This window comes from Ictidomys tridecemlineatus, unplaced genomic scaffold (genome assembly GCF_052094955.1).
Source record: "Ictidomys tridecemlineatus isolate mIctTri1 unplaced genomic scaffold, mIctTri1.hap1 Scaffold_631, whole genome shotgun sequence".
Classification (NCBI taxonomy): Eukaryota; Metazoa; Chordata; class Mammalia; order Rodentia; family Sciuridae; genus Ictidomys; species Ictidomys tridecemlineatus.
This window is the reverse complement of record NW_027524358.1, coordinates 49,453-76,561: the sequence shown is the minus strand read 5'-3', so window position 1 is coordinate 76,561 and position 27,109 is coordinate 49,453. Positions and strand designations below refer to the sequence as shown.

The following is a 27,109-nucleotide window of genomic DNA, read 5'->3' as shown; positions in this document are numbered from 1 at the left end:
CCAGTGGTCAGACCTACTGGGTTCCATCCCCAGCACATGTACATACACACACACACACACACACACACACACACACACACACACAATTCTGTAACTATTCATTACCCAAATAATCACTTATATGCCCTCAAAATTGCCAACATTCTACATTCTCTTCCTGCTATATAGAAAAAGTGAGATATAAGTTTGGCCAGGCACAGGGGTACACGCCAATAATCCCAGTATCATGGGAGGCTGAGGCAGGAGGATTGAGTTCAAAGCCAACCTCAGCAAAAGCAAGGCACTAAGCCACTCAGTGAGACCCTGTCTCTAAATAAAATATAAAATACGGCTGGGGATGGGGCCCGGCGGTTGAGTGCCCCTGAGTTTAATCCTCAGTACTAAAAAAAAAAAAAAAAAAAAAAAAAAAAGCTAGCAGTTTTTCAACAAGGCCTGATGGTACACACCTGAAGAGGCTGAGGCAGAAGCATCACAAGTTCATGGCCAGCTTTAATAATTTAGCAAGAGTCTGTCTACACAGGCATGCAGAATCCATCCCTTCCCCCCCTTCTCTCTCTCTCTCTCTCTCTCTCTCTCTCTCTCTCTCTCACACACACACACACACACACACACACACACACACACACACACGCAGCTGCAGAGCCCTGGGTCATACTCCAGTGCAGGCGCCAGGCAGGAGACAAAGGTCGCCAAGACTCCTGCGCCCGGCACCGGACACCACACAGCCTCTCCCCGACTCCTCCTGCCCTCAAAGCCAGTCTCGGCGGGTCTGGACTCTGCACCCCGAAGCCCAAGGCTGGAGCCCGCGCCGGCCCCTCCTAGGTCCCCAGGCAGCCCTGGCCTCGAGCTCCCGGCGTGCCAAGGTTTAAGGGGCTCGCGGGGGGCGGGAGGGGCAGTCCGGCCTCCGCGTGTGATTGGCTGCGCCGCCCGGGCCGGGCTCCCGCGCCCCGCCATTGGCCCGCGGCGGGCCCCGCCTTCCTGGGAGTGGGTGCCAGAGCCGCGCACTCGCCCTCAAGGAGCTAGGCGCGTGGCTGGGACCAACTAGCCGTGCCGTCCGAGCTGCGCAGCGCGCTGGGAGCCAGAGCCGGAGTCGGAGCCGGAGCCACCAGCCGGAGCCGCCAGCTGGAAGCCGCGAGCCGCGAGCCCAAGCCGGGCCGGAGCCGAGCCCGCGGGCTATGGTGAGTGCGGTTCCAGCCTGCGCACTGTTCTGGTCCAGCCTCGAGGGTCTCCGCCGTCCGCCGCGGATGGCACCTGGGCCCGCCCTACTCGCGGGGGCTGGGCGCCCGCTGCAGTGCAACCCCCGCTCGGCCCTTGGGAGCGTGGAGCAGAGGGGCTCCCGGGCAGGGCTCGGCTTGCCCCGGTCCCCACGCCCCCGCGCTGGATTCATGGCCTGAGGCCTGTCGCGCGGAGCTTGGTTCTGGGCAGCTGGCCCGGGCTGGGTGGGGAGGAGCGGTGGCCGGTTCGGCTTGGGGACCGTTGGTGCGGTCTGATTTGGGGCATCCGGAAGTCCTTTCACCCTGCTTGGCGTGCAGACCCTTGGCAGCGGGCTGGGTCAGGTTTGAGGGTGGTGGTGATTCCGAGGCTCTGAATCCACCTGGACCTGAGTGTCCGGAAAGCTGGGGGCGTTCTGGGGCTCCATTGGGAAGTGGTGTGTGGCTGCACCGTGAGCATTCGCAGGGCTAGACTGGGACACTCCGAGACTGCTGATCCCGCTGTGGCATAAGGGTTGGTGATTGGGGCCAGGCCAGGTTGGAGGCTGTCAGAGACCAGGGGCACTTGGAGGCTCCACGACCAGAGGTCTGGTCTCCCCAGCGTCTCCCAGCAAGTCTTCAGAGGAGGGGCCAGGTGCTGGCAGGGATGGGCAGAGGCACCAGAGAAAAGTGGGACCAAGGGGAGGAAGTTTCATGGGGGTCTCTGAAGCCCTCAGGGAAATCCTTTTGGTCCAGGCTGATCCAACATGGTCCTTGTCTGGAGGGAGTTGGCTCCGCCCAGAGCCAAGGCCTCTGGTCACCTCTCCAGGGCCTGGAGATTTCCTCTCCATCACCAGGAAGAGGCCACCTGCTTCTCTTTGGCCCTTTTCCAAGGGACAAGTACCTCTGATTCTGTCACCTACCAGTCAGGTTCTGTGCCCTCTGCAGTAGGCACAAGGCATCAGGTCAGGCCCCAGGAGAGCACGTGCCAGTGATGGTGGATGCCAGTCCCTGGGATGCAGCTCTTCTATTTCTCTTGTGATGCTGCTGCCAAGACTGAGGGGCACATTGGGAACAGCTGAAGAGCCCCCAGTGACTACCCAGGACCACTCCCTGCTCTGCTCAGCTCCAAGAGACTCCTTGCAAACTCCCTTTCCCTGTCAGTCACTTCTAGAATTTTCTTCCTTATGCACCAACTAGAGTCTTCCTCCTGTGTACCACCACCTACCTCTTTAGAGAACTGTGGCTTTATTCTACCTGCCAGAGCACCCACACACGGTCTTGGACTCCACGTACCTCTGATTTAAGAATCCCACAGGAATGCTCTGCTTGGTCAGTTTCACTGTTAGGGTGCATTACCCGGGGACCATCACTTGATTCAAAGTCTTAAAATATGAGTCATAAAAGAGGGTAAGTCTGTGAGATCATGTCACCCATTGTGCCTTCAAGCCCACTCTGACCTAAGTTACATGGAAGGAAGTCTTTTTTCCTCCTTAAAAACCATCATAAAGAGGAAGAGGGAGAGGTCCCCACCTTGCCTTGGTGACACTTTCCAGAACCTCACATCTGAGAAGCCTCCCAGCCCATCAGGAAGATTCCAGATTCTGGCATCAAACAGTTCTGGGTTCGAGTTCCAGCTCCTCTACTTCCCCACAGGGACTTTGGTCAAGTTGCACCATTTTCCCTGGGTTACAACTTGGCTCATCAATGACAGGAGATGATAAGTCTTATCTTCTAGGGATGACTTGGAAATTGGTTGAGATAACCCAAGTGAGAATGTTTTGCTTGGATATAGCTTAGTTTCCTTACTTTTACAACCTTGAGCTCAGGTTGGGAAGTTCTACCTAATGTCTGACTTGTTTGAAAGTCTGGAAGAAGGATTAATGTTTATCATGATATGAGGAGAAGAGGACAATGATATGTAGATAATATTTTGTGTGTCATTCAACAGATATTTATTGAACACTTATTATATACCAAACCTTGTGCAGGGGAAGAAAAAACTGAAATACCATGTTAGGAGAGCAGTCCTTCAATGTCTACCTGGTCCTCAGGCTATGTGGCATGTCCTTAGGAGAGGTGGCAGTATCACACCAGGAGAGGGCTGACTTCTGGCTGGAGAGATGAGAGAAGGCATCACTGAGCAGGTGGCATGTGAATTGGAAAATTCATCCCAGTTCGGGGACCTGGGTGACATAGGAGCTGAGTGACATGGAACTCTGAAAGCCCAGGATGGAGCTGGCCTGGCAAGTGTGTGAGGGAGCTGGGAAGAGAGGGGGGAACAGGTAGAGGGGGCAGGGGCAGAGAGCAGGCTGCAGCAGGCTGAGTGGAGGCCCCAGGGTGGGTCTTGACACACCACCTGTGACAGGCTTCCTTGGCCCCTGTCATTTAGCTCTCCCCCAAACAGGGGTCCCTGGGCCGTCATTCCTGAGGTGGGGGTGATTCAGGACTGCCACAGCGTTTGCCCCTGATCTCCTGCTCTGTGGACACTGAAGTCTAGTGCCCTTCCCCTCCAGCGTGGCCAAGGTTCCCCTGGGTCCTGATGGGGCTCCTTGGCAGACCGTGTGGGCTGCTTCCTGCTCTGCTGCCCGACTCCCCCAAGCTCCGCTCCCCACCAGGTCTCTCCCCCGTGGCAGGGAGTCAGCACTGATCTTAAAAATCAGTGGAGGGGCTGGGCTGGGGCTCCTGGGGGAGCGCTCCCCAGGTTCCAGCCTCAGCACCACCTAAAAATAAATAAAATAAAGGCATAAAAATATAATAACATTATTAAAAAGGAAAAAAAACCTCAGTGGACCCACCCCACCTCCGTGCAGGCTGGGGATGAGGTGGCTTTTTGTACCCCCTGCCTCTGGCTGTGCTCAGACCACCCAACATCAGGCACAGAGAGGTGTGTGAGGTTGCCAGGGCACAGTGCCAGGACAGGCACCCATCGCCTGGATGTTTGAGACGTGAGCCAGACAGGCAGGCTCCGGGGAAGGAGACCAGCCTAGCTTCCCCTCTGCCCATTCCCAGCGGGGGCCTGAGAGCTGCGGGTCATCTTTACTCCCAGTGGTGGAGCTGAGGACAGGTCCTGGGCCCAAGTTTGAATCCTGTTGAACTACCAACTTGCTGTGTGACCTTGGGTCAGCCACCCTCCCTGTTTGTGCACCTTCCCTACCAAGGGGGGCAGATTGCTCCGCTTCTTGGGGTACCATTGTGAGGACACAATGGGTGCGGACACCATTAAAAACACGAGGGGCAAGGTTATCATTTGCAGGTAGGAGGATGGCCGCATGCCAGGCCACTGTCGTGCCTCAGCCACTTGGACGGCCAGCACCTGTCTGGTAACCGGGTTAATCATGTTTCCTTGCATTGCTAGGTTTGGGGTAAGTAAGGATGTTGTTGCTTTGTGTTGAGGGGTGAGCCCTCGTTTCCTGCCAGCAGCTGCCCCTGGCAGACGAGGAGCACCAATCACCTCTACAGACAGCAGAAGGCAGCAAAGACTTGAGGTGGGCTGTGTAGCTCTAGCTAGGGCCCTTCCAGAACGCTCGATGCTTGGCTGGTCTACCTGTCAATGAGGGCTATTTCTCTGGGTACAGATCTTTAAGTTATGACAAATGCAGAAAAGTGAAAAGTCACAACCCTGGCTCTCAGGAGCCCAGAGTCCAGGAAAGCCATGAATGTCAGGAAGAAACTTTATAAAGCTTTACAAAGCTCCAGGAATTAAAGGAAATGGGCCAAAAGTCCAGGGAGAACCTAAAGGAGCCTTTTCAAAATTAGGGGCATGATGGATAGAAGGGAGAACGAAGAGGGGGCTGGCCTGAGGGCAAAGCTGATACCTGAGTATATTTGCAAGGGCCTGGTAGGTCTGTTAAGTGACCTGGAGGAATCTAGTACAGAGGGAAGTGATGGTTGGAAGGGCTGTCACATGTGGGCTCTGGGCCTGAATTCGAGTCCTGACAGTTAGTGATGGCTGCCCAGCCATGGATACAGCTCAGCCTCTGTCTCCTGTCCTTGGCAGTGAGATACCTACCATGAGGGCCGTAGTGAGAAAGGGAGTCTGCTTCAGGACAACACCTGCCATTGCTGAAGCTGGGGATCTGATCGGGTTTGTTTTTTCTCTCCCGTGGCCTGACCCCGTTCTATGAAGAAGTATGTAGATTTCTTCTGGAGAAAAAAAAAACACAATAAGCTAACTTTATATTCCTTTCCTTTATTGAAAAAATCTAAACAATCCTTTTCAAGTGGGCACCTCACATTTCTCATGGTAAACTGAGGCTCAGAGAAGCCCATCAGCTTGCTCCCATCCCATGTCCACTAGAAGTTGAGCCTCTGGAGGCTGCAATGCAGCAGTAGACCTGGGGTTTGCCCCTGAATATGCCTGAGAAGCACCTGCACTCCATGAGGGCAGCGTCTCTGGACCCGCCCAGAGGAAGTCAGGTGGAACAGGGCCTGGATGGGGGCTAGCACTTCAAGGTGCTGGAATTCTCCAGGTCTTCTGACACAAGTGGCCCGAGTCCATGCTGAGATCCTTGGCCCTAAACCCCACAGGTTCCTTTCCCTCTCATGACACAGAGCATCCTTCACAATGCTGTCTTTATCTGCCCTGTTTAAGCCTCTGACCCAGATGCATCCTAGGGACACTCTGCTCTGGCCACTAGACTGTGCTAGACTGTCCACTAGACAGTCACTGCCGTGGGCAGCCCATAGAGGAGGCCTGAGCACATGAACATCCTGCAGAGCGAGAGATGACCACTTGGAGGGCTGGAAACGATCCAGGTGTCCTGGGCCTTGCCCTCATCTTCTCTCCCTCCCCTGGGGCGGGGTGCATGAGGCCATGCTGAGCCTGTGTCCCCTGCTGCCCTGGAACTTCTCTGCTGAGTCTGACTTTCTCTGTGCTTTCAGCTCTGGGGCCCTAATCTCCCTTCCTCTCCTTTGGGTCTCCCAGTCTCTTCCCCCCGGAGCTCTCTCACTCTTTCTCCCAACATCCTGTCTGATCTCACCCCACTAAGCTCCCCAGCATCCCGCCTGCCAGAATGGAGCTGGGAGGCAGTGACTAATGAGCTTGGAGGTGAGTCATCCGCTAAATATAAAATCCCACTCACGTCCCTGGATGCAAAAGATTCCAAGCTCTGCATCCTTCCCCCAACTCCATCCTTCCTCAGGGGGCTGAGAATTTACTCGCGAACAGAAAATAGATAAATACCACGGAGCAGCGACAGCAGCAGCATCCTTGCCCTTCAGCTCTCCCCCTTGCGGGTCTCCCGAGGCAGCAAATTCCCCAGTCCCTCGTTTCTCCAGCTGTCCTGGGAGAAAGCAGCTAATGGAGGAAGACAGTGACCCCTAAGCCCTGCAGAGTAAGTAAGGAGGCGAGATTCATCTTCAGGATCTCCCCTTCTCCCCTTCTTGATCAGGTGACCCCCAAACTGCCCATTCTCCTGTGGAGGGAACCAACCCTTTAAACACGCTTATATAAGCAGGCACCAGGCAGCACTTGAACACGGATGGTGGAATGATGGGTTTCAGGTGTGTACCCTACTCGTGGACAGGTGTCTCTTTTAGTATCACTGATTCCTCCCACATAGCTGGCGTCTTTATGGGGGCCGACTGCTGGGGTCTTTTATTTCCCTTGGATTTTGGATCCTTTATATGCATGTGTAGATACATTCCCTACACCTACCCCTATGTTCACACCTACCTGGACATCCCATGTCTATGCCCACATGCACATCTACACCAGCCTGTGTGTATTTAATAGTTGGCATTTACAGTGTCACAATGTCATGGTGTCCTGAACTGGATTCACACCTTACATGGATTGTGTCTGTCCACTTCCTGCATCTTGTTAGATAGACTCTATCACTATCCTCAATTTATAGAAAGCCAAATTTCAGAAAGGTAAAATCAATTGTCCAAAAGTTTACTGAGAACCAGGACTATATACTTTACCTCCAGGCTAAACTAGTAGCCTTCAAATGTTTTGTGATGCAGATCCATTGACGCAGAGGGCACACACCTGTGTACATGTGAGTGAATATACATGTGTGTCCATGTGCCCACATGGGCATACATGTGAAACACATGCTTTGGGAAATAACACTTATCCTGCCTTCTAATTTCATCTACCTCATTCTATTCTATTCTATTCTATTCTACTCTGTCTTTTCCATTCTGTTTTCATTTTATTTTAAAGATTTTGGTGCCCACCAGTGGAAAACACGGGAAAAATCATACCTAAACTGTACTAATCACTCCATTGGACAGTACATGGAGAGCAGATTTCTATCCTAGGATTTGGAACTAACTTCCTCTGATGGCTTTAGGCAAGTGTCTTCACTTCTCTGGGCTTTGTCTTCCTAAAATCTGTTTATAATGGAGTTTTATTATGTGACCCTGGAGGCTGGGCTTATACCTTCCTGCAACAGTTATAAGTCCTTTGCTTCCATGAGTGATACTCTGAAGGTCTCTCTCTGGGGAAGACATAGGTCAATTGACTTCCCCCAGCCTCGTGCTTCATGAGTATATATCTGCACACACATGTGATGCAGGAGACAAACAGTGGCGGAGGGTCTGGAACGTCTTCACTCTTCCTTCCACAGCGCCCTCAATCATTTCATGCAGAACACAAAGGCAATACATTTTCCATCTTTTAGGGATTTGCTCTGATGTGGAATGGCACATTTTATCATATAAAATGTTAATTTGATTCCTCTCCCCATCTTTTTATTTGTCTGCTTCTTTATGTCCTTCCGTTCTCATGCTTTTTGGAAGGAAGAGGAAAGACCACTTCAGTGGAGGTCAGGAGGTAGAGGTGGCAGTAAAGGGAGACAGAAAAGGAAAGATGGGAATTGACAGGTCAGAAGAGTGTGTCTGGGGAGAGCAGGATTATGCTCCCGTCTCTTCTCCGCCTCTGAGTCCTGTGTGAACTTGAGCGTGGCCCCTGCCCTGTCTGGGTGTGCATGGGATATGAGGGAATTAAACAAGGCCTCCTCCCACCTGAACATTCTAGGGTGAGGAGGGTTATGCACCTGAGGCAGGGAGGAGAGAGAACAAGACGTTGGGTGAGCTCACACAATGGCCACTCTAAGAAATCCCTGAGGATGAGACTCACTTAAGTTTTCATGACTCAAGGAACCTGCCATTCTCTCCTTGGATACATTCAAAGTGTGCTTGTCAAGTGTTGATGAGTTTCAGACTTCCAAAGTAGCCTATCATAGTTGGGGTCATTTTGTGGACAACTTACATACCAGTGCTAAATGTCATAGAATCACTTGAGCAGGTCACCCATGGGCATTTCCTATTGCTATAGATGAGGCTCCTTAGGAGAAATGGTTTGCTTAGGTCTGGAGATTGGTTGGACCTCTTTCTCTCTGACTTTGGGGTGAAGAAGTGTAGAGCTTGTATGCTTCATCAAAACTCCATGCATCCCAGGTACACTCTGGGCCAGGCAAATAAGTTTCACCTCTAGAATTTGGTTGTATTGGTCAGCTTTTCATTGCCAGAATAAAATACCTGAGGAAGGATAATTTTATAAAGAAGAGAGGTTTACTAAGTCCACAGTTTTAGAGTTGAAAGTCCAAGCAGCACAAAGCAGACTCTGGTGAAGTCCCCTTGGCAGGCCATGGGAGCATATGTGGGGTGGGAGCAGGGGAGGATCACATCTCAAAACGAGCCAGACAGAGGTAGGATGGGGGTCATGCTCAGATTTTATAACAATCCTCTCACAAGTTCTAATCAGACAGTGAGTACATCCATAAGAAATTAATTAAAAACAAACTATGGGTAAATGGCAGAAAGATCAATATAGGGAAGGGAGCCAGGGGTGGAGAGAGGGAAGGAAAAGAAGAGGTACTGGGTTTGGAATTAGAACAAGATATATCCCATGCTTTTATAATCATGTCAAAGTGGATTCTATTGTCATGTATAATTAAAAAGAATCAATGGGGGAAAAACAAAGTAATCAGAATTCCATGGGAGATCCCTTAATCACTTTTGACCCTGGACCTCCCACCAGACCCCTCTCAATACTGTCACCTGGGGTCTGAGTTTTCAACACAGGAGCCCTTGGAGGAACAACATCCACCTCTCAGCCCTGGCTCTCCACAGCACAGCCCCAGGGCCGCCTGCTGAGGCAGCTGATGCCCAGCACCAGGGGCACCATCCACAGAGCCCCTGGGAAGATGCCCAGGTTCTGCTGTGAGCTCCCTTCCCCTGTCTGGAACCCCTCTCATGGTATCAGGCCTGGTGCTCTTGCCCTCCATGACCTCTGGGGTAGACAGAGTTCTGGTGGTAGTGGTCTGGAGCTTCGGGTCACAAAGTGTTTTAGTCAGTTTTTTTTTTCCTGCTGTGACTAAAAGATCCTGACCAGAACAATTGTAGAGGAGGAAAAGTTTACTTGGAGGCTCACCGTTATAGAGGTCTCAGTCCATAGACACCAGGTTCCATTCCATTCGGGGCTCCAGGCGAGGTTGACCACCAAGGCACAAGAGTAGGGCAGAGGAAGGCAGCTCCCATGATGACCAGGAAGCAGAGAGAGCAAGGTCTCCACTCTCCAGATACAAATATATACCAAAGCCACGCCCTCCAATTTCCACCTCCTCTAGACACCCCCGCCTGCCTCTAGTTCCCACTCGGTGAATCCCACCAGGGGATTAACACACTGACTGGGTTAAGGCTCTCACAACCCCGTAATTTCCCTCTGAACCCTCTCACACTGCCTCGCCTGGGAGCCTTTGGGGGACCCCTCACACCCAAGCCATAACACACAGGAAGCAGAGTACCTATCATCTGTGTCCAGCCCCATCAGAAGCCACCTGAAGCTTAGTTTTCTAATTGGCTACTGATTTCATATGCTGAAGGGCCTTCAAGGGGTCACCCTGATGGCTCTACCCTGTTCCCATCTGCATTCTTTTCCCCTCTTCCCCACATCAGGGGCTGGCGCTGCCTCTGTCAGGGTCAGAGAATCCTCTGGCAAGAGAAGGAGGATCACAGATCATCACACTTGGGAGCAACAACAGCCTGCACCTGTGGAGGTTCCTGAGCGCTGCTGTGTCGGGGGCACCCACTACGTGTCAGCAACTTTTGGGAGACACCTCCCATCCGAGCCATTACACAAAGGAAAATTTTGTGTTAAAGTTTAAAATGAAAACCCATCCTTAAAATGCAGTAACCTCTGTCTCAGGAGCAAGACCCGGATCCGAGAAGTGGGATACCTGTGTGCTCCTGACCATCTGATCCGTAATGACCTGATCTTCCCTTTTCCAGTTAATTAGGGAGAATAGGGCTGGGGGCTGCTGACCTCTGTGATCAGGAGGACTCTTGGAGACCTCTGAGAGCCTTAGAGAAGGAGAATCAGCTGAAGAAAGCTTTCTTGCAGGTGCAGTAGGAGAAGCAATGGTGCTGGCTTGAGCAGGCAGGGGTCCGAGCATGTGCTTCAGATAAAGAAATCCATGTTTTCTTATCCAGGAGAGATGCTTGTCAGTTAATGGGGCAGGAGGACACGGTCCCTTGCCACCTGTCCCTTCCCCATGTGAGCCCACAGGAAGGGAACTGGCACAGGGAGATGGAGCCCCATCGCCATCTCATCACCTGGAAACATAAACCTGGCCCTAAGAAAGTGAGGACTCTGTGGCTCCAGGTGCCCTGTCACTTTCTCCGACCAGGAGCCCATGGTGGACATGGGAGACTTTTCCTCAGACAGCCTCGTCCCAATATTGAGGTCACTCATAGCTACCAAGTGGAAAGAACGTGTCCCAGCATGACCCTCACTCTCACCTAACCTGTGTGCTGCTGCTCTTCCCATCCAGGGGCCCAGCTTCCCCACCCCTGGCCTCACCCCTGCCTAGCATGGGGCCAGCGCTCGGCTGATTCTGTTTGTTTCCTGGAATCAAAATGAGTAGGGGTTGAGGAGGAAAGAAGAAAAAAGGAAAATACTTAGCATTTGTTCTATGAAAACTCATTGTTCACCGGGTGCAGTGCTGCACTCCTGTAATCCCAGAAGCTCAGGAGGCTGAGGATCATGAGTTCAAAGCCAGACTCAGCAAAAGTGAGGTGCTAAGCAACACAGTGAGACCCTGTCTTTAAATAAAATACAAAATAGGGGGGCTGGGGTTGTGGCTCAGTGATAGAGCACTCACCTAGAATGTGTGAGGCCCTGGGTTCAGTGCTCAGCACCACATAAAAATAAATAAATAAAATAAAGATATTATGCCCAACTACAACTAAAAAATAAATATTAAAAAAATTTAAAAAAATTTTTAAAAATACAAAATAGGGCTGGGGATGTGGTTTAGTGGTCAAGTGCCCCTGAGTTCAATCCCTGGTACCCTGCGCCTCCCCACTGCAAAAAACAAAACAAAACAAACAAACAAAAAAAACCCCACCACCAAAAAGCCCTTATGTTCTATCAAAATCCTTGAAAAAAAAAAACTCAGAATTTACACCCTTCTTTTTTTTAGGCCCACAGTTTGGTTTTCTTTATGTCTCTAACCTTTTCATTCGAGGCCTGAGTGGAGCAGGCTAATTGGCATCTTGAAGACCGGGTGAAGGGTAGTGGAGGTGACTGCCTCCCACCATACACAGGAGGAACCAGAGTAAGAAACAGAGAAGTCCTGAGCATGTCTAGTGCCCCTGGGACTCAGGAGATGGATGGCATGTGTTCTCCTCCATTGCTTGACCCCCAGTAAAAAAAGTCACTAGATTTTATTGCTTATGAGTGGTCAGCCCTGGGCAGTGCACTTTACCTGACCACTCCTGTTTCCTTGACTTTCCTTATTTCCTTGATTAAGTTGCCCACCTCTGCTGACTGTCTATGAGAATTACATGAGATTTGAGGGATGTTTAGCAGTGAACCAGGATCTCCCCTGGGGGTTCCACTACCTTCCCCCAGACCACCAGAGTTTGCTCATTTCCAAAGCCTTGGTCTCCTCTTGATTGGCAGACCTACGGGGAGCAGGGCAGAAACTGTGAAACCAGCCTACCCTGTGCTGGAGGCCTGGCTTGGTCCCATGTCAGCTGTGAGACTCTGGACTAGTTTCCTAACCAGTCTGACCCTCAGTTTCCTGATGTGAAAATTTGGACTAATGATTCTCACCTCCCAGAGGTGCCTGGAGGATCAGCTGAGATGGGACAAGGATTCACACACAAGCTCAGCTTGGCCCTGGCCCTGCCTATCCTGACCCCTACCCACTCATGGGCCCCCAAAGGGGTCCTTTTCCTTCTGTTCCACTGCTCAGGCCTGTTGCTACTTTTTGGCAATTTTCTAGTAAGGAATCCTTGCCTCTTTCACTTTGGGGAGTGAAATGGAGGAAGCAGATCCCAAGACTATCTTCCCCAAAGGTGACATGACTTGGGATCCCCACTATAGGGGCAACAGAGAAAGGGAGCCCACTCTAGTTTCACCCTTCGCACTCAGCATGAGCATACAGGACTTGCATTTTATGCCCTTTCTGCACCTCGTACCTCTATGGTGACCTGTGAGGTAGACGGATCCTGACAGAGCCATTTAGTATTCTGTTCTGCCCAGACACCCAAGGTGACTTTATAGGCGGCGCCAAACCAACTGGTGTTGTCTGAACACATGACACATCTGACCCCCTAGTGGCCATAGAGGGAAAGGCATTGGCTGCTCCCAGCTAAGCTTGCTGAACGCCCAGCAGCATGACCCAGTACAAATCCAAGGTAAGACAATAAATAGAGTCATCACCTGGATTCATTCAATCAGCAAGCTTTACTGGAGTGTCTACCAAGTATGTGTGGTTCTAGGTAGTGGGATCATGTGGGTGATCATGCCAGGCAACAAGGAATGGTCTCAGCAAGATGGTGATGATGACTTTGCAGCACTCTTTCCATCACTGAAACTTGAATTTGAACAACCATCCAGACACAGAAATTCCTTCACAAGAGCTAAGAATCCAGGTGAGGGATTACAAGGCCTGGATAGGAAGAGACACATTAGAGAGGAAGGGAAGGTGGATTCACATTATCCTTGTAACCTCTCCATAGCTTGTGCCATTCACTATGGAGAGAGGTGCCCTGCATGGGGGTGAAGGAGAGCCCCAGTCAGTCTCAGTGCTGGACAGTTCCTACTGATCTAGCCTCAGAAGTTTGACAGAAGGGCTGAGTGGATATTTAAAAAACAGGATCCAACAGTATGATTCCTACAAGAGACTCACTTCAGTCTTGAGGATACACAACTGGCTGAAAGTGAAGAAATGGAAAAGGATATTCCACGAAATAGTAACCAAAAGAGAACAGAAGTGAGTGCACTTACATCAGAGAAAACAGATTTTAAGACAAAAACTGTTGCAAGAGAAAAAAAAAGTCATTATAGAATGATAAAGTCATAAATATATGTGCCCAACATTGGAGTCACTAAATATATAAAGAATATATTAGCAGAAGAGAAGAAAGAGATAGATAGCAATGCAATAATAATAGGAGACTTCAACTCTCCAGTTTCAATAATGGATAGAATATCCAGACAGAAAATCAATAAAGAAAGCATGGAGTTAACATTATAGATCAAATGGACCTAGCAAACTCAGAGCGTTCTATTCAACCACAGCAGAACACATATTCTTTTCTAGTGCACACAGAACATTCTCCAGGATAGATCATATATGAGACCACAAAACAATTCTTAACCCATTTAGGAAGATTGAAATCCTATCAAGTATTTTTCCCAACCACATTGGAATGAAACTAGAAGTCAATAATGGCAGAAAAGTTAAAGTCCACAAACGTGGAAATCAAAAGATGTCCTTCTGGACTACCAGTGGGGCAAAGAAGAAATCAAAAGGAGGTCTGGGGGTGTGGATCAGGGGTGGTGCTTGCCTAGTGAGGACCAGGTTTGATTCTAAGCACTGCACATCCAAAAAAAAAATAAGTAAATAATTTAAAAAGGGAAATCAAAAGGGGAATAAAAAATGACATTTTAAGACAAAGAAAATAAAAACAGAACACACCAAAACTTATGAGATGCAACAAAAGCATCACTAACAAGCAACTTAATCATACACCTACAGAAACAAGGAAAAAGAGAAAAACCCAGCCCTAAGTTAGCCAAGGGAAGGAAATAATAAATATCAGAAAAGAGATCATTGAAAAAAGTAGAAAACAATGGGAAAGAACAATGAAGCTAAGATTTGGTTGTTTGAAAAGATAAAGGAAGTAGATGAACCTTTACCTAGCCCAAGAATAAAAGGGAGAAGACCTGAGTAAATAAAATACTTAGGAATAAATTTAACCAAGGAAGTGAAGGATCTGTATACTGAAAATTATTATAAAACACAAATGGGAAAGTGTCCTGTGTCATTGGAAGTAATAATACTGTGAAAAATGTCTCCATCACCCAAAGTGATCTACAGATCCAATGGGATTGCATCAAACTAAAAAAAATTCTGCACAGAAAAAAATAAATAAATAAACAATAAAACAAAATTTAAAAAAAGCAACCAACAGAGTGAAAGAGACAACCTGAAAAATAAAGGAAAATATTTCTAAAGCGGACGTTTAATAATGGATTAGTATCTAAAATATAAAAGGAATTGAACAACTCAATAGTAAGAAAACATAATCTGATTAAAAAATGAGCACAGAACCTTATTAGATATTTCTCAAAAGAAGACTTACAGTAGCCAAGAGATCAATGAACTACAACAACAAAACAGTCAACATCACTAATCATCAGAGATCTGCAAATCAAAACCACATGAGTTGTCACCTTCCATCTACGAGAATGACCATCATCAAAGACAGAAACTAACAAAAATTGGAGTGGACACAGAGAGAAGGTAACCCTTGGGTTCTGTTGGTGGGAATGCAAATTGGTACAACTATCATGGAGAACACTATGGAGTCTCTTCAAAAGATTAAAGCCAGAACTATCATATGATCCAACAATCCAATTTTGGGTAATAGCCAAAGGAAATGATGACAAAGAGAGATGTCCACTCCTATGTCCTTTGCAGCTTTATTCATATTAGTGAAGATATGGAATCAACCGAATATCCATCAATAGATGAAAGGATTAAGAAAGTGTTGTGTACATGGTGTGTGTGTGTGTGTGTGTGTGTGTGTGTGTGTGTGTGTGTGTGTGTACATACAATGGAATATTTTTCAGTCTTAAAAAGAAGGGACATACTGACACTCTATACAACATGGATGGACTTTGAGGATATTTGCTAAGTTAAATAAGCCAGGTATTAAAGGGTAAGCACCATGTGGTTCCAGCTAGGTGAAGTACCTGGAGTCATCAAGCTCATAGAGCAGAAAGCAGAATGGTGGGAGGCTGGGGGAGGAGGACACAGAGGATTGCATTTTAATGGGTACTTTTAGGGAGGGAGAGAAAGTTCTGGTGCTAAGCAGCCCTGGCTTGACCATTGGAAGAAGATGGCCATACAGCTCAGAAGGACCCTGTGATGCTACTCGCCCTATAGCCCTGGCAGAGGTCCTCTGTGAACCTGGGTTTTCTGGGTTGTCCTAGGCAACCTGACTAAGCCCCCAGCATCCCTGGGCCACATGCACCCATGTCCCCACCCAGCTTGCCCTCCTCAGACATGTGTAGATAGTGTTATCCACCAAAGCAACTGGGACCTCGGTGAAGATGAGATCCTCACACCTCTTCTGTACGTACCCAACAGATCTCAGCAGTAAGCCTGCTGCTGCCTCTACATACAGGTGACACACGAGAGGACAGCCACTCAGTGCTCTGAAACTTTGTCCTCTTGGTTGGTAGGTGTGGAGTCAACAAATGCTTCCCTGATGCAAGACAGCCTGGAGCCTAGAGCAGGTCACCTGTTCTAGATACTTCCTTTCATCGGTAGAGAACGGAGGCCCTGAACAGGATCTCCCCAGGACTGCTGGGTACATGAGTGACAAACCTGGGGCCAAGTCCTTCTGACCCATGCTCCCTTCACACCATGGGCCTGCTCCTGTCCCACCAGCCAGGGTTGTAGGGACCCAAGTCCACAGACGACCCCAAACTTTGTTCTTGATGCTGAACTCCTTTCTTCCCCAGATTGGTCTTTAGAAATACTCAAAATTGATAAAGTGACTTTATTGGTAGTTTTCCTTCTGTTCCCAATTCAGTTCAATAAACAGCCAAATAAAATAAGAATAAATAAAATAAATAGGCAGAAGAAAATCATAATAATCAGAACATTTCTCAACGGTAAAGTTTCAGTGATGGAAGAAGTGAGTCATGTTCTAGAGAATTCTGCCAGAGAGTATTTTCCCTCACTCTTCAGATGGAGCAACGGAGCCAGAGAGGCACTCGAGGGGTGGCTGTGAGGAACGAGAACCAATCATTTAGCACATTTATCTAAAACCACACACACCAGTCCACATTATCCTATTCACCAGAGCCACCAATGTATGCTTCATCCCTCTGTAAATGTCTGTTCCCTGCAGCACAGACCAACAGTTCCTGGAATTGCATCCAACGTGCCTTGAGGATAATCATAGTTGTGGTTTCAGAGATGCTCCAATAGCATTTATATAATACTGTGAAATTTACAGGTAAGCATGGAATCTATGCTTAAGAAAATATTCGTTTTGGACAAGTGATTTATCAGACAGTGACAGGATTTGGAGATGTGGGAGTGAGTTCAAATAATAAAGAAACATCTCATTGGGCATTTTCTTGGCCCAGCCCTTAGGGGAAACTTGCCAGTCTGTGTGGCAATACACTGAGAGCCCCAGGACCTTCACTCATGAGTGATTGAGGACAGGCCTGGGGAGAAGGGCCATTCAGGATTCTGAGCTAATCTGATTATCCAACGCATGGGAGGAGTGTTAGAGAGAATGAGTGCTTTCTCTCTCCTTCCAACTTGCAATAAGTGCTAGTTTTGTGTGCTGACTGGCTCCACAATCCTCTGGAAGGGACCCCGAGACTTGAGCTTCATTGGGGTCTGTTGAGTCCTATTTTGGGGACAGTGCTGCGAGCCTGTGCCCAGGAACAGAGAGCTCTCCCTGCTCTGCTAAGTGCAGCCCTCACCGTGCCCTGTGCCTTGGGTTCAGAGAAGACATTTTTAATTCATAAACCATAAAGATCATCTTTTATAGTATGTAATTCAGTGGCTTTTTGTATATTCGGATTGATGTGACCATCATCACTAACCAATACTAGAACATCTTCATCACTTCAAAAACAAACCTCATGCCCACTAGCAGTCACACCCAATTTCCTCCCTTCTTCTTCCCTCCAGTTCCTGGCAACCACTAATCTACTTTCTGTCTCTTTAGATCTGTTCATTCTGGACACTTTGTATAAATGGAATCATATAATATGTGATTTTTGTGGTTGACTTCTTTCATTTAGCAGAGTATTTTCCAAGTTCATCCACATGGTAGCATGTATCAGCTCTTCATTCCTTTTTAATGACTGAGTAGTCTTCCAGTGTACGAATATACTGCATTTTATTTATCCCATTATATGTTGATGTAATCAAGGAGAATTTGGGCACTGTTCTGTGCTGCACTTGAAGCCTACAGACAATTAACATGTTTTTCCATTCCCTCATCAAATCAGTGTTTTAGGAAGATGGCTAAGGCAGGCCTGTGAAAGCCACAGGGGCAGAGATGAAGGATGATGGGTTTTGGTTGTTGGTTATTCTTCTAGACAGGAAAGAAATATCAAGGTCACCTGGGAACGTTTGTGCCAGAAGCAAGCCTGATCTCCTCTCTCTCCCTCTCTCTCTCTCTCTCTCTCTGCATCTCTCAGCTTTCCTGTCTGTCACTCTTCCTCTCTCAGCTCAAAGCCATAAAGCCACAAGCTTTGAAGAGCAGCTCATCTTGGGGTGAGAGCCCCACGGTGGTTTCAGCCATGTCTCATATTTCCCCTGGCAGCTCTGTTGAAAATCAGCCAATCACACTCCTTCCTGGAATGTGCATGACTGATAATTGCCTCTTGCACAATTATCTGCAAAACTCTGTTGCTAATGAAATGAATGATTTAGTTATCCTGGTTAGTAATAGCCCACCTCACACAAAGACCACTGTGGCATCTGTGAGGCTGGCTGGGATGCTGGGGGAGGCACTTATCTGCAGTCCTTACAGTCACTCTCTCATCTTGGCTAACTGGGTGGGGGGGGAGGGTGCCCGCAGCCTGGTCCCTGCACCTTCCCCACGCTGCATCAAGAGCTGGGAGCATCTAGGGGCAAAACAGGAACAGACCCAAGATGAGCTTTCTGCTCGCGGATTGTGACCCACTAAAGTCTGAGGCTGCTTCCTCCCCGGACCTGGTGAAGGAGGCCTGTGATGATGTGCAATCTGCCAGGTTTACTGCGGTCCAGGGAGAAAGCGGCTGACTGGCAGACTGGGGCTGCATCGGGGCAGAGAGGAGATCAGGCTTGCTTCTTGCATCCTGAAACACCCTTCCCGGGACCCCACAGTGGGTGGCTCCCACCCTGGCACCCAAGGAGCACCCTTTCCTTTTCCCACAGCGCCAGACCTCCACTCCCCTGCTTCCCAGCAGGACCCTCCAGGACCCTCAGGTTCTAGCTCTATTGCCCATTTTCACTGATTTCTAAAGAAAGACATCACCATCAAGAAATGGAGAGAAGAGGGTACAGCTGGGGGATTGGAACTGATCAAGGTACATAGAGAGAAATAAGCATAGTTATTTGAAGAAAATTTTGTTGCAAACATAAATGCGCACACACACGCGCGCGCATGCGTGCACACACATACACACACACACAGTTCTCCTCCTCTGGTCTTCTGGAAGATTCTACTCAGGGGTAACTTCCTCAGTCTGGGAAATAGCTGTCCAGAGTTGTGATTGGAAATTTGCTTAAGGGACTTTTATGAAATGAGCAGAACCGTTCAGCAGACTATTCACAAGAGAGCTGGGTACTGGGGGCTGTTGGAGGAGCTGGTGTCTGTACATGACCTGACCTCACCCCTCTTACTGGTTTGGCTCTGGATAAGCCACTTGATCCACAGCAAAATTTAGTAGGTGCTCAAAATATACTTGTAGAGCTACGTGTTTATTTATTTTGACAGCTACCCACATGTCCCTTTCTAAATATTTTGATGCAGCTTACAACAATAATAATGAAACAAAGGAAGAACTAAATTATGTGAGAGGAATACATTGAGTGAAGAATATAGTGAAGTTAAAGATGAGATCAATACCTGAAAATTATGAGACCATAGAGGCTGCACCTTTAACCCTGAGAGGCACAGCCCTTCCTGATTTTGATAGACACTTCCCTGGGTTCTGATCAAGAGGATCTGTGGGGGCAGAGGGTGGTGCCCTGGTGGCACTCCTGGGTGGAGAAAGAGAAGGGCCTGGTGAGGACTACTTTCCTCCTTGTTGGCACTTATCAATGCGAGCCAGATACCGCCCAGCTCATTTTCATTATCAAGAGTGGCTGTTTTCAACATTGTTTACAGAGTAGCGATGCTCTTCTAAAATCCAATGGAGAGTAGGGACTTTGTTTAAAGTTCCTATGGGGCTGGGTACTGGCCAATTTTCTAGGCCTCTCATTCCCTACATAAGAACTGCTCGATCCCAAGGGTCTGAAAACCCCTCTCTGTTCTAGGTGAATGGATGGACGTCAGGAAAGAAAGAGGGAGAGAGGGAGGAGCTGGGGGGGTGGGCAGAAGGAAGGAAGGATTTTTATTGCTACTTTATAACATTGTAGTAAGAAACAGCAAGAATATTTTTACTTTGATCTGGTAAATTGGGACTTCCTTTTCATGTGCATCGAACTGCCCTTTGATTCTTTAAATCCAAATAAAACAAATTATGATGTCAAGAGATTGAAGAGAGAGTTCAGTGGGTACTATCCTTGTTAAGCATATGGGCTCTGGAACCAGACTGCCTCAGTTTGAACCCTGGCCCTTACTTATTAGCTGCGTGATACTGAACAAGCTACTTACCCTTTCTGTACCTCGGTTTCTTCATTAGTAGAAGGGAGTGTCAATAGTACCTACCTTGCAGGGTTGTTGTGAGCATAAAATACACTAGTGTGTATGTGGGTTTAGAATCATGTATGACACAGGGTGATGATGTAATCAACACTGGCTGTTGTTATGGGTGTGGAAGTGTGTGATTCCTTGCAGTACCAGTTTTTGCACATATAATTCCTGGCCCTCCGGTAGGTATCCTATTTAACTTCAGGACCCTACAGGGGGCTTGTTCACTCAGCAGATGGCCAGGGATTTGTGCTGCAGTGAGTTCTGTGAATGTGGTTGGTTGGGCAAGGACGGGGTGGGGCGGCTTCTGTGCCTTTTGCTGTTTTGCTGGGGAAGACGAACTCTGGAGGCATCCAGGTCCAATCTTAATTTATGGTTGTGGGATGTTTATAGCAAACTCCTTCCTAGTCTATATGATCTGTAAGTCCAGAGGGTGTCTGCTGGATGAGAGGGTGGTCAGCGAATGCTTTCTTCCTAAGAGTTTCCCAGGCTGGGCTGGAGCAGAGAACCCTGAACTGCTGTGGGTTTCACCTAAAGTTCCCGGTCCTGTTCTCTGACCTGCTTCTTACGGACAAAATGGCATTGCAGGGACTTCCCAGGGTCTCTTATAAGAATCCTAAGGGGCCACATGCATGTCAAGGTTGTTGTTAGTGGCCCCTGAGAGCTGGCAGGGGCCACAGCCAGAACCTGGAGCTGGACAGTTCACACCTCCCCAACCTCCTTCTAGTCATGCTAGAAGGTTCCTGTGGTTCCACCTGTCTGTCCAGGTGGCAAGCTATCATTACCTGAAAGGACTTGCAATTTGCTTTGCAAGACCAAACTCTCAGGCTGAAGTCGGTGGTAACGGACAGTGCACACCATGGAGGGCGAAGAGGAAAGGAGGAGAGGGAGACTTGGTGTCAGAAGTGGGACTTCTGTTTGAGCAGGAAGTGAAGGAAGAAGCTAGGAATATCAGGGATGCAGGAATGGGTATATGAGGGTGTGCTGGGCCGGGAGAGAGGAGACCAGGATGATGGGAGTAGTAAATGGCGTGTGGATCTTGGATGAGGAGGGTCTGCCTGGAGCATGGATAACCCGGAAGCCCCATTGGAATAGATTTGGCTTGATACTCTAGGAAACAGGACAGACATATTGGGAGAGGAGTTCACAAGGAAGGCCTTGTCTTCTGCCTGATCCTGGCTGGGAATCTTCCCTGACACTGTCAAGGGCAGTTGGAGTGAGGTCTGTCTCAGCACGTGTATAGGCACACACATATAGCTTACAGGTGTGACCAGGTGTGCTTGCACACAACCATTATCTCTGCTGAGTTTTCCAGTCTCTTAATCCTTCTGACTCTGAGCTTGTGATCTGGGGCTTACATACAAATGACTTTATAAGTCTTAGCAGGACCACAGGGTGCCATCATGTCAGAAGGGGAAACCAAGGGGCTGGGGTTGTAGCTCAGTGGTACAGCACTTGCCTAACATGTGTGAGGCTCTGGGGTCCATCCTCAGCACCAAATAAAAAATAAATAACTAAAATAAAGGTATTGTGTCCATCTACTAAAAATAAATAAACAAAACAAAGGTATCGTGTCCATCTACAACTGAGAAAAAAATTTAAAAGAAGGTGAAAACAAGGCACTGTATTCTAAAGAAGCTGGTTCTAGGAGCTGCCCTTGAATTATTGTGGAGTCCGATTTCACGTGGGGGCTGCTGGGACTCCTTTATTCAGCAGTCTGGCTTCTAAAATGGTTTCTTTCCCTCATCTCTTATAAAGCCAGGGAAGGGTGTTACCTGAGAGAGGCTATTTGGACAAATCATTTTAATCATTTCTCAGTGGTGCAATTTGGTGGAGGGAGCGGGGAGGGAGAGGGTTGCTCCTGGGGTTTCCAGTCACCCCAGTACTCCTTTAGACCATCAACGAGTGGAGAGTGCGGTGGGGAGGGGGCTTGTAGAGGACTCAGAAGGCTCAGAAAGGTGATAACACTTCACCATATGGAAAAGGGTGACAGAAAAAGGAGGAAGACTTAAACTTTAGGTGATAGGGGGTGGCCAAACCTGGGGATGCAGGTGATGTCCCAGTGCATAGTGTTCCTCGGATAGAAGTGTCTTTGGTAAGAGGGAGGAGTGTGAGGCCATGTGTTCTGAGGTCACCTCCCCATAGTACTGACCACCTGAGTTCCTCCTGTCCCCTCTTGAGAGCTGCCGCCATCATCCCTTGCCCTATTAGTGGCTACCTCCCACTCCTGAGTGCCTTTTATTCTCTTTCTCCCTTGGGCTGTGAGAAGGGCAGAGTGCCCAGCCAGGGAATGGACATGGATGTGTGTGGTTGTGCATGTGTGTGTGTGTGTGTGTGTGTGTGTGTGTGTGTGTGTGTGTGTTTGTGTGTGTGTGTGTAGGGGCTGGGGCTGACAGCAGGTCAGAGCACAGGAGTAGAGAGCTTCTGGCAAGTGAGGCTGCCCTTAGGTCAGCTCTGTACCCTGGAGCCCAGAGGACTCTTCACTCAGACGGCAACAGCCTGCAAGACCCCGAGAAGCCAGAGCAGCTTCAGTCACTGACCAGAGGAGACCCCGAGGAGCCCGGGAGGAGCCTCAGGAGTAAGTTAGGCTCTGAAGGGCTGGGTGTGGCTGGGCTCAGTGAGAGGTGGGAGAAGCCAGGGATGCTCAGAAAGATCTGGACCCACAGAGCAAGAGAGAAGAGGAAAAGGGAAACTAGGAGACCTTCGTGCCCTCGGTCTGTGGCTTGATGCACAGTATCTTCATCTCTGTCCCTTGGGCCCTGCAATTCAGAGGTCACAGCCGGGGGCCAGAAATTCCAAGTAAAGGAGGGAAGGGTGTGAGGTGTGATACCAGTGTGGCCCATGGGGTCTCCCCAGTGGTGAATGGTGGGTGGTCATAGTCAACATTTGAAGGCAAGAATGGAGGGGTGACCCTGAGGCTGGTGGTCAGGCTGGGGAGACTGAGGAACCAGGTTCTACAGGCCCTCAGTGGGTAATAGTAAGTAGAAGGGGTGGTGGTTTTGGACAAGACCCAGATTTTGCTTCTACTTACAGGTGTTCACAATGACAGTACCCTGGAAAGCTCTGGAATAAAAATACCTGGGCTTTAGGTCGTGGAGGTAGGAGATGGTATCGTGTAATGAAAGGTTTCATTTTTCTCACCTGCCACAGCCTTAATGTCAGATGCTTGGGAAACAAGAGGTGGGGATGAATGGGCCTTGGAGCTGGCTGATGGGAGGGCTCGGGGCAGGTGGGTGGCCAGTCTGCCTGTGACCTCTCCCCTTTGCTTCTTGAGATTCACAAACAAATTCCTGGTTCCTGGTGCCCAGGCTGCTCCCTGTCACCCTCTTTGTTGTTCTCTGCCTCCTTCAGGTGATGGTGGGCTCCTGCTCCACATCCTGATGGGACTCTCTGGAGCTGACAGAACCCTTTACTGCCTACAACTTGGGCCTGGTGCTTCTTTCAAGGTATATGTTTTATGAGGTAAGCCTGATCAGCGCTTTCTGCAGAGTTCCAGCATCTGTTACTCCTTGGGGAGCCCAAAGGATAAATAAAGCCATGAGCTTCTGACACAAAAAGTTCCAAAGCCTAGGCGGGGACATAGGCAGGGGCTGGGATTCTGTTGGTCTTTGACTTCTCCATCCCTGTTACCAACTTCTGTCCTCCATTTTCTTAAATAGAGGAGCAGAGGTCCTCACCGGCCTCCCTCCTCATACAGGGGTGTGGTCAGGCCCCCAGAGCTGGGCTCATCACTGTCTTTCTACCAGTCTTTCAACCCCGGCTGCCCTTCTCCCCTGGCCTCCTGACAAATGCCCACACAGCCTTTAAACTCAGGTCAGTGGTCTCCTCTCTGCAAGCCTTTCCTCTCTCTCCCAGGCCTGGCTATTAGCTTCCTGCTGGGTTTCCACACTCTTGCTACAGGCCTCTAACCTCAGCAGCAGGCCGCTGGAGCCCACTCCACCAGCTGCGGAGCGCTGGTTGGTGGGTCTCTTCCCAAGTCCATGTTCAGGGATGTCTTGCTAAATAGCTTGAAGTCATCCCCGGCAGTATTTACACCACACAAATTCACAACACCACAGATCAGTGCTTCTTCTCCCACCCTGAGAGCCTGGCTGGCATGTTTGTCTCCTCCCCAATGGCAAGTCCATCAAAGGAAAGGGCTGGGTCCTACTCCTGTTTGTAAAGGCAGGCCCAGCCGAATGTCTGGTATTAAGTGAGAAATAACTTGCCAGACAGGAGACTTGTCCTGGGAAACTTGTCAATTGTGATGACAGTATATTCTGCTGCCCCCCACCCCCATACTTCAAACACTGTCACACCCTTATCAACTTCCTTCTTAAAGCACTTAGGAGCTGCCTTTGCCTGTAAGACCAGAATTTAAAGCCTGGAGGCAGGGGATTTTTTATCTGCCTTGTTTTGTCCCTGTGAATGGTGTGGAGAAGTGATTAGTACAACACTACCAAATGAGTCAATAAGTAATCAAATCTAAGCTCCTTAACACAACTCTCAGGCCCTTCACTAGACCACACGACTCTCCCTCAGTCGCTGTAGTTGCTTCCTCTGGGTAGGAATCCTCCCACTGATCCTCTCACCAGCACACAGGGTTAGGACCCAAGGCCAAGCACCACCATAAAACCATCTCTCCTTCCCCTCCATTTGCCAAAGGCCTCTTCACTCTTGCATCTCTGCTGACTTCCAGAACACCCTCTGCCTTTCTGTAGTAACAACCTTAAAGATTAGGATTATTTCCTCCATTCTTTGTGGGGCTCTGAGCTCCTTGGAGGCAGGGCACATGTGTGGATGGCCTTGGGTTCACCCTGGCCCTTCACTGCCTAACTTAGTATCTCACATGTGGGGAGTCATATCTGTGGTCTATGGTTTACTCACATAAAAAAAAATAGAGACTAATGAGATGTGTGCAAATGCTGTCTCTGATCTATCCACTTCAGGGAATAGTATGGGTTAGCAAAATCTAACCCAGTATCACTAGGGGTTGGAGGGGGACAGTGCTGTGGGGAACATGACCAAATCCAGAATCAGCCTCATGGGCCCTGGTGTCTGATCTCATGGTGGAGTGGCCTTATGACTCGATAATTTGCTTTTTCCCTTTCCCTTCCAGTTCATGGCCACCTTGCTTCTGGATGACTGTAACTACTTCTGCCAGCCAGTGGACTACAACCGAGCAAGCTCAGGGTGAGGGTACAGCAGGAAGTGGGACAATTAAGGCTGAAGAGGGAGGGTTGGTGGAAAGACCCTCATATAACAAGCAGAACTGGATCAAGACAAAGTCACCAAGCTCTCTGATGGGAGGCTGGGGACTGGCTGGTTAGGCACAGGCTTTGGAATCAGAGGAGCTCAGACCTCAGTTTGGACATGAGATCTGCCAGTTACTGGCCATGTGACATACCTTTTTTGGATCTCAATTTTCTTATCTATGTAATGGGGATAGGAACACTTACTTTATAAAAGGAAACTTTGGGGAAAGATTGAATTAGACAATGTCTGAGTGTTTAGCTCTGAGACAGGTGCATATTACTGGTATCTAAGTGGTAGTTATTTCATTATTGCCAGCTGTTCTCAGTTTCAACTGGAAGTAGAACAAAAGGCTTCCCAGCAGCAAGAAAGCTAAGCTTTGACAGGTCACCGAGTAGTGATAGGCATGTTGAGTCACTGGGGTTCCAACAAGGAGCTAAAAGTCTTGCGACTCAAAATATGGTCCACAGACCAGCAGCATCAGCATTGCTGGGAGCTTGTTCAACAAGCAAAATCTGTGCCCCACCTCACACAGCAAGCACATGGATTAAGAATCTGCTTTTCAATAAACAAGATCTGCATGTGCTTAGGATTGAGCTGAGCATGTTTGGAAAGTCCTCCTTTGACCACTCGAAAGCTGTGCCACCTTATTCCTGGGCTAACAAGCAGACAGGTAGGCAGGCACTTTGGGAACACAAAGTGTGCAGGAACAGAGAGGGCTGAATCCTGCCCTGCTGGGCAAGCTGTGCCACCAGCAGGACCAGAGTCTGATGGAACTTCCCCTTCATGCCCAGCAGATGGCGAGCGTGTGCTGGTGGTGCTACTCAAAGGCTGCTGAGTCTCTAGGCAAGGTGAGACTCCCCAAGCACTGGCTCCTTTACAGTTCTATCAGCCAGGTCTCAGGCGGTGTTTTACCTGCCCAGTGTGAATGCTTTCCTCCAGCATCCCTGTTGGATGTAAAGCCTTGGTTCTAGGATCTGACTGAGGAAGGATGCTCAGGGACTGATGTAGCATCTCACTGCTACAGGCTTCCACCGAGTCCCCATTGTTCATCTATTCACCTGCATAAAAGTAGTCATTTTCCCCCAATAGCAAATCCAGAGGGTTTGCAGCACCTAGTGGGTCAAGATCATGATGTGGGGTGGTGGTGATGAGAAGGTGCTGAATCCTCCCTCCGTCCACTGCCCTGCTTACTTGTGAATTTACGTAATTGTATGATTCTGTGTGTATGTATGTAAATTGTGTCAGGGAAAGGGCCATGTGCATATATCTGAACACACATCTTGAAATAAACATGATGCCATTTGTGTTTCTCTTCATTGGTGTTATTTGTCTCTTCTGTAAGTCTCTGGAAGTGCCATGCTGGCAGATAAAAGCCACTGTGATTCTCCTGTCTCACTGGGGGACTTGGAATTCCATTAAGAAATCTTTGAACACATGCTAAGAACCTTCAAAGGGAGACAGGGATGAAGAAGAAATGAGATCAAAATGGGCATAACCATACTCTTACAAAGTGGAATATAGGACCAAGATCACATGGTATGACAGAAGTGAACATTTACTGAGCTCTTTAAACCTAGAGCTGGATGGGACCTGGAAAGCAGTTGGCCTGAGAATGGTCTCTGTACCTCCAGTATTGTTATTTTTCTTTATAATCAGTTCCCTTGGCTCTTTTTAGGTAAGTTCTTATTTTTTGATGCCTCAACAATTAAGAAAGTTTTAAAACCTGTCAAAGGCCACACAGTGCTATTTGGGGACTATTTATTCATCAGGCATTCCAGGTA

At 48.7% G+C, this 27,109-nt stretch overlaps 1 long non-coding RNA gene across 4 annotated transcripts; it reads left to right on the top strand.

Annotated features, from left to right (window-relative positions):
- The first annotated feature begins 1,000 nt into the window (after positions 1 to 1,000).
- On the top strand, positions 1,001 to 26,644 carry LOC110597439 (uncharacterized). 4 transcript variants are annotated; one of them, XR_013433702.1, is made up of 6 exons: positions 13,571 to 16,034; positions 16,581 to 16,688; positions 22,561 to 22,671; positions 23,127 to 23,191; positions 23,445 to 23,555; positions 25,192 to 26,175. It is a non-coding gene; the product is annotated as an uncharacterized LOC110597439 (long non-coding RNA). The 4 variants fall into 4 exon arrangements; XR_013433703.1 differs by lacking the exons at positions 13,571 to 16,034; positions 16,581 to 16,688 and adding an exon at positions 1,001 to 1,178 and having other exon boundaries at positions 22,541 to 22,671; XR_013433704.1 differs by lacking the exons at positions 13,571 to 16,034; positions 16,581 to 16,688; positions 22,561 to 22,671; positions 23,127 to 23,191 and having other exon boundaries at positions 23,198 to 23,555; positions 25,192 to 25,265; positions 26,123 to 26,644.
- Positions 26,645 to 27,109: the final 465 nt, after the last annotated feature.